Consider the following 13,561-nt stretch of genomic DNA (forward strand, 5'->3'; position numbering starts at 1 on the left):
ACAATTGGCTTTCTTATATTATAGCAGCCAGCATTTTGTATAAACCTGCATTTCTGAGCTACTGTATTAGCTCAGACACCTTTATCTTTGCAATTGATGACTTACCTGTTTGATACAACAATAAAGATTTGTTTAAATTTACAAAGCTTTTTTGAAGTCTCAGAATTATACATGGTTAAAGAAACAGCAGACTCAAAATCAAATCACCCATAAAGGGCCAGATTACAAATGCTGTATTTAATGCTCACGCTCGAGTGTTAACTCCGCTAGAAGAGAGCTTTTTGTGCTCGCTAGGTAGCACTCGTATTACAAGTTGAAAGTACTGTTTTGGTTTGTGCGCTAACCCGATGCGCATAAAATGTTAAACTTAGAATATTGCGTGCACGATAACTTATTCCCCAATAGAAGTCAATGGAGTAAAAAAGTGGTTAAAAAAAACCTTACACCCTATTCGCGAGCAGACCCGATTGCATATTCTTAAGTGCGCTCACCCGACATGAAAATATGAATAGTTCACATTCCAATGTTCTTCACATAGCAGAATATGTTCTATTTATTCATAAATCTAGCTCTCTCTCTCGCTAAACATATATATATATGTGATGTTTTTTTGCTCAAATATATATTTATACCTATATATACAAATTATTATAAATAGGTGTTATAAATAGGTAACTGCAAAAGGCTCCAATGCACACACACACACACACACATATATATATATATATATATATATATATATATATATATATATATATAAATGTTTTGTGTGTTTACATATGTATTTATGTGTTTATATGTGTATATATTTCTGTAAATACACATATTCACATATAATACATAAATACATCTGCTGTATGTATGTAGGTATCTCTATGTTAAAGTCCTTTGACTGCCTTTTTCTCTCATATCTTTGAGCTCTTATAAATTTTATGTGCAATATTTTTTTTAAAATATTTTTTATTAGATGGTGTTATTATGAGTGTAACTACTATATTTTTTATGTCTTTTGTGACACGTTTTTGTTTCATGAAACAGTTAACAGAGCTCTAGGTAGAGCTATCTCTTTAACTTCAATTGAGCTAAAACGATCACGTTTACTTTAAATTTGTAATACGAGCAAAAAACCCAAAGCCCACTAACACTCACAATAAAACCCCTTCTTGCTTGCACGTAACTGTTAGCGTTCCCCTCGTAATCTAGCCCAAAATGTTTACTTAAGCATAGGGAAAACAAAATTTATTTATTAATTAGTTTGCACATATTTTGCCGTAATTTACATTTAAAAATGTGTGTTTTAATTTCAACTCAAAGAGACTGCAGTGTAAATACTAATTACTGTATAATACTGACCTTGCTACATGCTACAAAGTGATTGCTTCAATCGGTTCAAGAGCTTATTTACATCTATAATAGCCCAAAGCAAAGGGGATATGATAAACATATTAATGAAGGTTTTTATGAAGTACTGTATATCCTTAGACTGTATTACCCTAAAACATTTTTCAAAGCTTAGAAAACATTAATGTTGTATGCAGACCTTTTGTAATATATGTACAGAGAGCTGTACAGTTTCGAGCAAATCAGGCAGGGATATCACAAAGGCCTGTGTCACCCCTGTTGGTTCTTAGTTTGTTTGCTTGAAAGCATGCATTGTGTGCCTGCTGGTTTGGGACCCAGGTGGTAAGAGACCTTGACATGGTCCTGGGCTTAAACCGTTTGGTGCCAAATGTAATTAACTCCTCCATTTTTGCTTTTAAATATCAATGTGTGCTTGCAGGAGAGTGCCAGACTTCCAGTGAGTTCTGCTGATAATCGTGTTTTGTAATTTTGCCTATGGGCTTTGCACCCAGGGTGGACAGTGTCTGAGTTGCTGGAAACTGTAAAGCTATCAGTAGGTATTCAAGGCTGTGGGTTTCACAATACAGTCCATTTCCGTGCTTCTTTTTATATATATATATATATATATATATATATATATATATATATATATATACAGTATATATATACAGTATATATATATATATATATATATATACACTGTATATACTCCCTTTGAAAGCTGAAATAGTACACATGTCTGTCTAAAGCATGTTATATTCTACAAGTGATTTAATAATATATTGTTGCTTCCACAACATAAACTGGGAAGTTCTTTTCAATTATATATGAGTACTGTACAATAAAAAATGTATATGCATAAAGTATTAAACCATTGATGTATTTACTAATCCTTTTAACCAGAATTTTTTCCTTTTCTTTTTTTTACCATGGTTATATTACAAGAATTTAAATGATAATGGGGATGTTTCAAGCTGGCAATGGTAAAATTTGCAGTCAATGTGTTGCATTAATTTTGTATTTACAATCCTGCAGTGTATTTTGACAAAATCTAATTACCGAACATGCACCAATGCCCTTAAGCAAGATCTTCCAATGAGTGAATGATGACCCTTGGTTTTAAAATCTTTACTGCACTGATGAACAATTCCCCCCAATCCTTCTTCTAAATCTCTTACTAGAACCTAATTAAAGCTTGTGTGTATTTTCTGGTGTGAGATATCACACTGTCCAATTAAAGAAGATTTAAGATTTTACTAAAACTACTATTTCAAATGTGGGCAAACAACTCCCTCCTCTTCTACTCTAATAACATTTCAGGGAATAGTGCAAATAAGCCTCTTAAAAATTCCTAAATATACGACAAAAGATGCTTAGATGCCCCCAACTGCTTGCAACTCAATTTTATGCATAAAGTTTCTAACAGTCTGAGGGACTAAACTCAGCGTGAAGATCACTGATGCCTAATATTAAAAACCTTAGAGATAATTAGTGATTCAGGAACTTTAATTTAGAACCATTAAACACTATTAATACATTGGATAATGAACAGAAAGGAGATACATTTACATATTTTCTATCCAAATATGCCTTGCAAAATACCATTGCGATTAGTCTATAAATGATGCTACATATATTAGTTTGATGCCGAATCTGTGATACATGAGAAGGGGGGACATGGTTTATTATTTAGAGCAATTTGCAATTTATTATACAAAGTCATGTTAATCCTCACTTAAGCATACATATATTCTATGGGTGTTAAAAAGGTTGTTTGCAAATTTGTGGCCAATTTGCAATTTATAGCAGCACACTCTTCAAACTTCATTTGTCAGGGCCTCCAGTAAATCAGGCATTCCGGTTATCTTCATATGATAACCTACAGCTACAGTTACAATAACAGATGACACAAACAGCTCTGTTCAAATAGGTTTAAATTCTCAAATATTTTTCTTTTGGCAACCCTTGAAGAGATAAAAAATATATATTTACATTAAAGGAACATTAAACTCAAAAGCCCCATAAAAAGCCAGATTACTAGTGGCGAGATAACAGTTATGCGCAAGCGATATCGGGTTTATCATGACTGTTTGCACACGTTCGATGTAGTGGTTATATTATAAGTTGAAAGTAAATGTCTTGAGCGCAATTGAGGTTAGCGTGCGTCAGGATAGCGCAACCTAAGAGCTCTAGTTAAATGTTATGCAATACAAAAAAGTGTCACAAAACACATCAAACATACATTGAAAAGTACAGTTACACCCATAATAACACTATCTAATAAAAAATATTTAAGAAAAATACTGCAAAAAAAAAGTTATAAGGGTTCAAAGATATGAGGTCTCAGGTGTTAGAAAAAAAGGCAGACAAAGGGCTTTAAATGGACAGTAAAGTCATAATTAGACTTTCATGATTTAGACAGAGCATACAATTTTAAATAACTTTCCAGTTTACTTCCATTATTAAATTTGCTTCCTTCTCTTATTATTCTTTGCTGAAAGGTTTATCTATAGTGAGGGAAAAAATTATTTGATCCCCTGCTGATTTTGTATGACAAAAAAATGATCAGTCTATAATTTTAATGGTAGGTTTATTTGAACAGTGAGAGACAAAATAACAACAACAAAATCCAGAAAAATGCATTTCAAAAAAGTTATAAATTGATTTGCATTTTAATGAGTGAAAAAAAGTATTTGACCCCCCCTATCAATCAGCAAGATTTCTGTTTCCCATGTGTCTTTTATACAGGTAACGAGCTGAGATTAGGAGAACTCTCTTAAAGGGATTGCTCCTAATCTCAGCTTGTTACCTGTCTGAAGTTTGCCAATGAACATCTGAATGATTCAGAGGAGAACTAAGTGAAAGTGTTGTGGTCAGATGAGACCAAAATCGAGCTCTTTGGCATCAACTCAACTCGTTGTGTTTGAAAGAGGAGAAATGCTGCCTATGACCCCAAGAACACCATCCTCACCATCAAACATGGAGGTGGAAACATTATGCTTTGGGGGTGTTTTCTGCTAAGGGGACAGGATAACTTCATTGCATCAAAGAGACGATGGATGAGGCCATGCACCGTCAAATCTTGGGTGTTTTGCAAAGGGGTCAAATACTTATTTCACTCACTAAAATGCAAATCAATTTATAACTTTTTTGAAATGCATTTTTCTGGATTTGTTGTTGTTATTCTCTCTCTCACTGTTCAAATAAACCTACCATTAAAATTATAGACTGATCATTTCTTTGTCAGTGGGCAAATGTACAAAAACAGCAGGGGATCAACAAATTTTTTCCCTTACTGTAGGTAATCTCATAAGCGGCAAATAACCTAGGTTCTAGCGCTGATTGGTGGCTGTACTATATATATATATATATATATATATATATATATATATTAGGGCTTACATTTCAAGCCCTAAGCTACTAGCCAGCACAAAATGTTACTCGCCACTTTTGATCTAGCCCACTACCCCGCCCCTCTCTTTGCATATGTTTAGCCAATGTGAAACACATTATTGTGTAGTATTTTTTTTAATATTGTTTATGTTTTATACCATAAATTAAATAATGCTACATACAGTAATAAATTAACAAAAATAAGTGCATAGCAGTTAGCAACATCAACTAGAGTTCTTGGGAAGACAATAGCTGGACAGAAAAAGGAAGATGTTGAACAGAGAGTGTTGACCTGGAAAAAAATGTTTTATAACTATAATCTCTCATCTATCTTTCTCCACTCCCTCCTTTCTTTAATCTCTCGTTTTACCCCCTCCCTTCTCTCTCAGGCCATATCTTCTTTTTACACTCTTTCTATCTCATATCTCTTCACTCATTTTTTCTTCTCCACTCTTTCTAAACGCTATCTTTTTCTCCACTTTCACTTCTCCTCTCCAATCTCTCTCTGCCCCTGTTTACCATCTCAGAAGTAACAGTATAAGCACAAATAGGGTCCCAATAGCTCTAAATAAATAACATATCCTTGCCCTTCCATGGATATAGAGTATAATATCCCTTTAGATAATATATGCAGATATTCACTCACTAACCTTTACTCGCCACTGTTAAATTTCCACTCGCTAATGGCTAGTGGGCTAGTGAAAATTTACCGATTGTCATTGGCTCACCAGTTAGAAACCAGTAGTGCATTGCTGCTCCTTCAACAACTAATACCAAGATAACTAATCAAATCTACCTAAATCATGAAAGAATTTTTTTGGGTTTCATGTCCCTTTAACATTGAGATACATACATATACATGTCTAAATATGTATATATATATATATATATATATATATATATATATATATATATATATATATATATATATATATACACACACACAGTATCTCACAAAAGTGAGTACACCCCTCACATTTTTGTAAATATTTTATTATATCTTTTCATGTGACAACACTGAAGAAATGACATTTTGCTACAATGTAAAGTAGTGAGTATACAGCCTGTATAACAGTGTAAATGTGCTGTCCCCTCAAAATAATGCAACACACAGCCATTAATGTCTAAACCGTTGGCAACAAAAGTGAGTATACCCCTAAGTGGAAATGTCCAAATTGGGCCCAATAAGCCATTTTCCCTCCCCGGTGTCATGTGACTTGTTAGTGTTACAAGGTCTCTGGTGTGAATTGGAAGCAGGTGTATTAAATTTGGTGTTATCACTCTCACACACTCTTATACTGGTCACTGGAAGTTCAACATGGCACCTCATGGCAAAGAACTCTGAGGATCTAAATAAAAAAAATAAATTGTTGTTCTACATAAAGATGGCCAAGGCTATAAGAAGATTGCCAAGACCCTCAAACTGAGCTGCAGCACTGTGAGCAAGACCATACAGCAGTTTCACAGGACAGGTTCCACTCAGAACAGGCCTCACCATGGTGGACCAAAAAAGTTGAGTGCACATGCTCAGTGTCATATCCAGAGGTTGTCTTTGAGAAATAGACGTATGCAGTGGCGTCACTAGGGGGGTGCGGGGGGTGCGGGCCGCACCTGGGTGACACCCTCCAGGGGGTGACACCAAAAAAAAAATATTTTTTTTTTTTTAAATTTTATTGAAATTCAAAGAAATACAATATTGAGATGCATAGATTATTTTATTAGAGGTTGGCATTTGTGAACATTAGTGGGACTGGGGAAGTTGTAGACACACCATTTTTTTGCCCCTTGAGCCAATGCTGCAATTTCAACAAATAGTTTTCCCGGCTGCTTTTGCTTGTTTGTACGTTGCTCCTCCCCTGCCCAATTTCACTATGAATGTTGTTGGTGTGCCGTGGGGCTTGCAAAGTTGCGCTGCTAGCCTAAACCTGCCTGCCTATCTGTGCTCACTGCTCAGTGACATGCGGCCCAGGGCTGTGCACTGACAGACTTGGAACAGAGTCAGAGAGCAGAATTTTCATAGTTTGCGCACCTAAACCTTTTCTTCAGTGATTTATTTTAGAGTGCTCTGTTTATCTTTCATTTGATGCTCTACTGAGCCAGGGAGCAGCTCTAGGCATGAGCTTCATAATTAATGCAGTGCAGTTTACATATTTTGTATGTGTGTGTCTGAGTTTTTTTGTGTGTGTGTGTGTGTGTCTCAGTGTTTTTGTGTGTGTGTTTTTGTGTGTGTGTCTGAGTGTGTTTCCGAGTGTTTGTGTGTGCATCTGAGTATGTTTTTAAGTGTGTCTGAGTGTTTGTATGTGTGTTTGCCTGTGTTTTTGTGTGTGTCTGCTTTCTGGGTGGGGGGGTGACACCATGACTTACCGCACCGGGTGACACCAACCCTAGTGACGCCACTGGACGTATGAGTGTAGCCAGCATTGCTGCAGAGGTTGAAGGGGTGGGGGGTCAGCCTGTCAGTGCTCAGACCATATGCCGCACACTGCATTGAATTGGTCTGCATGGCTGTCGTCCCAGAAGGAAGCCTATTCTAAAGATAATGCACAAGAAAGCTTGTAAACAGTTTGCTGAAGATAAGCAGACTAAGGACATGGATTACTGGAACCATGTCCTGTGCTCAGATGATACCAAGATAAACTTATTTGGTTCAGATGGTGTCAAGCGTGTGTGTGGGCAACCAGATGAGGAATACAAAGACAAGTGTGTCTTGCCTACAGTCAAGCATGGTGGTGGGAGTGTCATGGTCTGGGATTGCATGAGTGCTGCCAGCATTTTGGGAGCTACAGTTCATTGAGGGAACCATGAATGCCAACATGTACTGTGACCCAACCCTTCAGAGACTGGGCCACAGGGCAGTATTCCAACATAACAACAACCCCAAACACACCTCCAAAACGACCACTGCCTTGCTAAAGAAGCTGAGGGTAAAGGTGATGGACTGGCCAAGCATGTCTCCAGACCTAAACCCTATTGAGCATCTGTGGGGCATCCTAAAAAGGAAGGTGGGGGAGCGCAAGGTCTCTAACATCCACCAGCTCTGTGATGTTGTCATGGAGGAGTGGAAGAGGACTCCAGTGGCAACCTGTTAAGCTCTGATGAACTCTATGCCAAAAAGGGTTAAGGCAGTGCTGGAAAATAATGGTGGGCACACAAAATATTGACACTTGGGCCCAATTTGGACATTTCCACTTAGGGGTGTACTCACTTTTGTTGACAACAGTTTAGACATTAATGGCTGGTTGTTGAGTTATTTTGAGGGACAGCAAATTTACACTGTTATACAGGCTGTACACTCAGCACTTTACATTGTAGCAAAGTGTACTTTCTTCAGTGTTGACACATGAAAAGATATAATAAAATATTTATAAAAATGTGGGGGTGTACTTACTTTTGTGAGATACTGTATTTATGTTTATATGTGTGAACATATGTATTTATGTATTTATATGTTTATATATGTATTTACAGACATGTATACACATATAAACACATACATGCATATGTACACATATATAGACATTAGGGCTGCTGAAAATAATTGATTCAGTGATGCATTGTGATGCAGCTGTTAACGATGCTGCATTGATGCAGTGCAGACCTGAATTGATTCAGGGGTCAGTGACGTCATCGCGCAACGTCACGTGACCCCGCCTCTCTCACAGAGCAATATATTCAGAGAAGCCGACATAAGGATCAATCTGTCCTTATGCTTTGCAGCGGCTTGCAGTTTTCATGGTTACAGCCACACCACATCAGAACTTGCTATGCACACTGTGCAGATATCTGACACGGAGAGCACTCCAACAGACCTCCCCTCTCACACACACAAATGTTCTGGTTAGGAATTTTTATGACACCTATATCCTAAAGAGCTGACAGCAGCCTCATGTAAACAGTGAATCTTTTCTTGTATTATCGATTCACTGTTTACTGTTGGGGTCTCTGCTGCATGTTTGCTCTCTGTCATATCCCTAGCTAACGAGCATTTGAGGGTTGCTATTAGATATAGTAAGTCGAGTTTTACAAAAGTCGCACAATTTATACTTTATTTTCAACATTTTGAGAGGCAATTGTGTGACTTTTGTAAAACTTGACTTACTATATCTAATAGCAACCCATAAATGCTCGTTAGCTAGGGATATGAGAGCAAACATGCAGCAGAGCAGAGACCGCAACAGTAAACAGTGAATCGATAATACAAGAAAAGATTAACTGTTTACTTGAGGCTGCTGTTGGCAGTAGGTGTCATTTGTGTGTGAGAGGGGAGATCTGTTGGACTTGGAGTGCTCTCCGTGTCAGATATCTGCGCAGTGTGCACAGCAAGTCCTGATGTGGTGCAGCTTGTGTAAAACCCAGAGCCAGAGTCCCTTGAACATGCAGCTGTAGTTAGGGAGACAAAGCTATTCTGGAACTCCAGACTTAGTGAATACTGGGACGAGAGAGGAAGCACCGAGGTCAGCAGAGTCTTGGCTAAACAGAAGAGCGGTGGAATAACCACCTTCCTGTGGCCTTCCCCCGATTTATGGAATATTGACCACTACTGTACTGTACAGCTCAGCTGTCAGCACAGTGCTACTTCTGCATCAAGTGTAAATATGCTTGCTGACACTTTTGGGGTCTAACTGAAAATGAATATGCCCCCCAGTGTGTGTGTGTGTGTGTATATATATATATATATATATATATATATATATATGTATCCTGTATGCAGTCTGCAGTTTTGTGGTTTCTTAAAGTATTTTCCAGCCCCCAAGTTGACCGTTACCTCTCATTATTTTTCATTGTGCATTTACACTTTCCTTTTTAAAATAAATCGACAGATACATTTCTATCTGTGGATATTGTATTATGTTTATGAGCAATGTCCCTTCTTTCACAGTTGTTTAAAAGATTACATATATATATATATATATATATATATATATAAAATATATATATATATATGTTTGTGTGCATATATATATATAATATAATATATATATATATATATATATATATATATATATATATTATATATACAGTATATATATATATATATATATATATATATATATATTGTGTGTATGTGTATATATACTGTATATTGTTTGTATGTGTATATATATGGAAAAGAAAGTGTAAGTGAACTACACAGCGCTGAACCCTGACCGTTTAGAATGTGTTATGTGTCATATGTAAAATATATGAAGTGTGGAAAACGATTTCCTATGTTGGAACACGGTGTGTAGTGTGTATGGACTTATACTATTATACACTGAAAAAGACAATAAATATAAATATAAAAAGCTTGCAATGAAAGTTGTTATAAGATACCAAGCAGAGTCTAGTTGGATTCGTTTTCAACCCACTCTGATATATGGTCTGATTACTCGTATGAATAGGATAAATATGATGAATATATATTAATTCATATATTCTTTACACACTAATACTGGTCACACTAGAACGGCAATAAATATAAGTTAGTACCTGATGACAAGGGGAATGCAGTGTAATACCCCGATGATATATCAGAATACTAATGAACCGTCAGTCGTAATAACGGATACTCCAGCAGCTCCTCCCTGTATACTTTAAACGAACACTTTTAGCGCCTCCAGTTCAGTTCTTTGCTTCGTGCAAGTACTGCTCTTCCCAAATCTCTTTTTCTAACATGATATATATATATATATATATATATATATATATATATAAAAATATGGAATAGAACCAGTTCATAAAAATCATGGGCAGTAATCGTGATGCATCGCGGAATCAAATTGAATCGAATCATTGACAGGATAATCGTAATCGAATCGTGAGACCAGTGAAGATGCACACCCCTAATAGACATTTATAGAAGTGCATTAGACCCCTTTGCAGTCAAGTAGATACAAATATGAAAAAGCATATTTATGCAATATTCATATTTAATAAAGTGTTATGCTGTGTATTTACTGTAATTATTTTCTCATTTTTTTGATCCATTGACTTCTATGTGGGAATACGTTAACACATCCCAATATTCTAACTTTGGCTTTTTACATGCATCAGGTTACCACTCAAGCGAAAACTGCTTTGAACTTGTAATACAAGCGCTACCCAATGCATGCAAAAAGCTTATTTCTAGCAGAGTTAGATACCGCTCCATTTGTAATCTGGGCCAGGAGGTTTAATTATTCACAGTCATATTGTAATGCACTTTAATATTTTAATTTACCAACCTTTACTGTAACTTAAATAGACCCTTCAAAATAAAACTTTTACTTTCATTATTCAGATAGAGCATGCAATTAAAAAAACAAAAACATAGTCCGGTGTACGTTTCGCCATTAACCAATGGCTTTTTTAAGGAAAAGCCGTTGATTAACGGTAAAACATATATCAGATTTTATCTCCCTCCAGGGACTCATCCATTTATACCCAACTACATCAGAAAAGTAGTGTAGACCCTGCAGGTACTGTAAGCGGAGACCATGAACAGTTTGAATGCTGCCATGTATCTGCATCCATCTGGGGTAAATCCCTTGCAGTTAATATTGACTGTTCCTTGAAAGGAATCTGAAAACACATATGTATGTTGGTGTATTTTGAACGTTTTATTGATTTTTATATGTATATTTTAATAAATTGTTCTTCTTGAAGTCCTTGCCAATATAAAAGCAGGTTTGCGCAGTGAATAAGCTTACTATAGCTCATGAGTAAGATGCTGTCTAAACACATTCTCTTTACCATTGGGTAGATCACAGAGTTACACTATATATTGGTATCTCTTTTTTTCAATTTGAGAATTTTTTTCAAGACCATCTAATTTGATCACATCACTTACTGGACATATCCTTTATATTTAAATAAATTACAGATCTTTGGATCTTTTATTGTAATTTTTATTACACTTGTCTATTTTGACATCCACTATCACATTTATTTTCACATTTTTGTTTTTTGTGATTGGTTTACCCTTTTATGTATACATATATGAGTCTGTAATTGGCTGATGGCTGTCACATAATACAACAGACAGGGGGATGAAAGCAATCTCTCTTTCTCAGAAAAAATATCTACTGATATATAAATAATGATATTCTATTTTATTCAAAAGGATATTAAATACATGTTATCTTAGTATTGGGGCTATTATCTGCCTCCCTTTAGTCATAAGCAGTGGTGTCACCAGAAAGTTATGATAGAGGGGCACTTGTTGAAGGCCCACTGGTGTTTTGGTGGTGGGGCTGTAACAGGAGTAGCGGAACAGGGCATGTATTGTGCAGTCTGCAATGGAGGGTTGGGACCAGTCATGCATTGGGTGGAGATAGGATGTGCTATGGGCTTGGCTGGGTGGAGTGTTGGCAGGACCAGGTGGGTCTCAGGAAGCCTTTGGAAGAGCAGTGGTTGGAAAAGCAATGGGTTTTTACAGCTGGGGTGGCAGCCATTATGCTGTTGGGGATACTGACCCCCTGGTGACGCCATTGGTCATGGGTCCTACTTTCAATGCATTTCGGAACTGATGTGTTTGCACATGTGCAGTAACTCTACATCAGATACCTGCAGTGAAACCTAGGTTTAAAATGGTGACACCCATAATTAGAGGGTTGTGCATGATTTAGTGTTTGATTTCCTTTTAATTGTCCTTTAACTTTGAAAATTGTAGTGTATTCTGGACTACAGAACATGCCTGCTGCACAGATTGGTTCACTTGTGCAGTAGGATCTTTATATTTGCTCATTAGAGAAGATAAACAACATACAAGATTTATTTTAAGGGTTGTGTCCGAGGACTGCAAAATAATGCATATTTTAATAACAAAATAAAGGATTTTAAAATATTTTAAACATTTATTTTGTCTGGAGATCCAAAATAAACAAAGATTGACTTTAATGTCCCTTAACATTTCAGTGATAAAGATGTTGTTGTGTGCTTTATCCTATTACCATGAAAGTAGCTGACTGCAATATTGAAGAAATAATGTTTAAAAGTCAGGGACGGAACTTCCATTGGTGCAGAGGTGCAGTGGGCCTAGGCCCCAAATGCAAGGGGGTCATATCAGCCAGTCTATACATAGGTGTCTGCAGAATGTGCACAAACCTAATGAAGCAAGATATTTTTAGTGCAAAAAATGAGTGTAAAAATGTTATACACAGAAGCATGTGTATTATTGCTATTGCTTACTACTGAATTATTTATGGCAGCGATTCTCAACCACAGTCCTTAACCACAGCTGATCAGTAACCATGGTTACTAACCTGCTCTCACCCATCAGCTGATTATTTCACCTGTGCACTGGTTCAGCTATAATAAAAATCTGGACTGTTGGGGGTACTTGAGGACCACAGTTGAGAAAAAATGATCTATGGGGAGGGGCAAAACAATTTCTGCACCAGGGCCCTCTGCTGAGAATGTCCACTATTGTTTGTAGTGTCCCCTTAAGGTCTGGAGCTCTGAAAAATTGACTAATAGGACTGAAACCGTGATTATATGTTTTCATATAATTTGACATTTTATAATGCAATACAGTTGTTTAGTTATTTTTGAAAATGCATGTTCCAGTATTTTTGTCAGATATGCAGATCTATTTCTCTCACCACCCATACAAGTGTAAGTTCCCATTATCTTCCAATGAGAGCTAAAATATATTTTCAGCATATATAAAAGTTACTCTGTAATTTGCATGATAGAACATTTTTAATACCATGTATCTTTCATGTATCCATAAGTCCTTTCTAAGTAAAGATATATAAAGTAATAAGCAGTAATCAGTTTAAATTATTCTGCACAACTTTATTTACATGATTGTAATACAATGCTATTAAAATACCTGTGTGAGTAGATATTTTTCATGTAAATCATA

The 13,561-nt window shown here is 36.2% G+C and overlaps 1 protein-coding gene across 1 annotated transcript in view; it reads right to left on the reverse strand.

Annotated features, from left to right (window-relative positions):
- Nucleotides 1-13,561, reverse strand: part of CDH8 (cadherin 8) — a 658,573-nt gene that overhangs the window by 230,753 nt on the left and 414,259 nt on the right. The gene's annotated exons all lie outside the window — the stretch shown is intronic.

Source organism: Bombina bombina, chromosome 1 (genome assembly GCF_027579735.1).
Source record: "Bombina bombina isolate aBomBom1 chromosome 1, aBomBom1.pri, whole genome shotgun sequence".
In the NCBI taxonomy this organism is placed as follows: domain Eukaryota; kingdom Metazoa; phylum Chordata; class Amphibia; order Anura; family Bombinatoridae; genus Bombina; species Bombina bombina.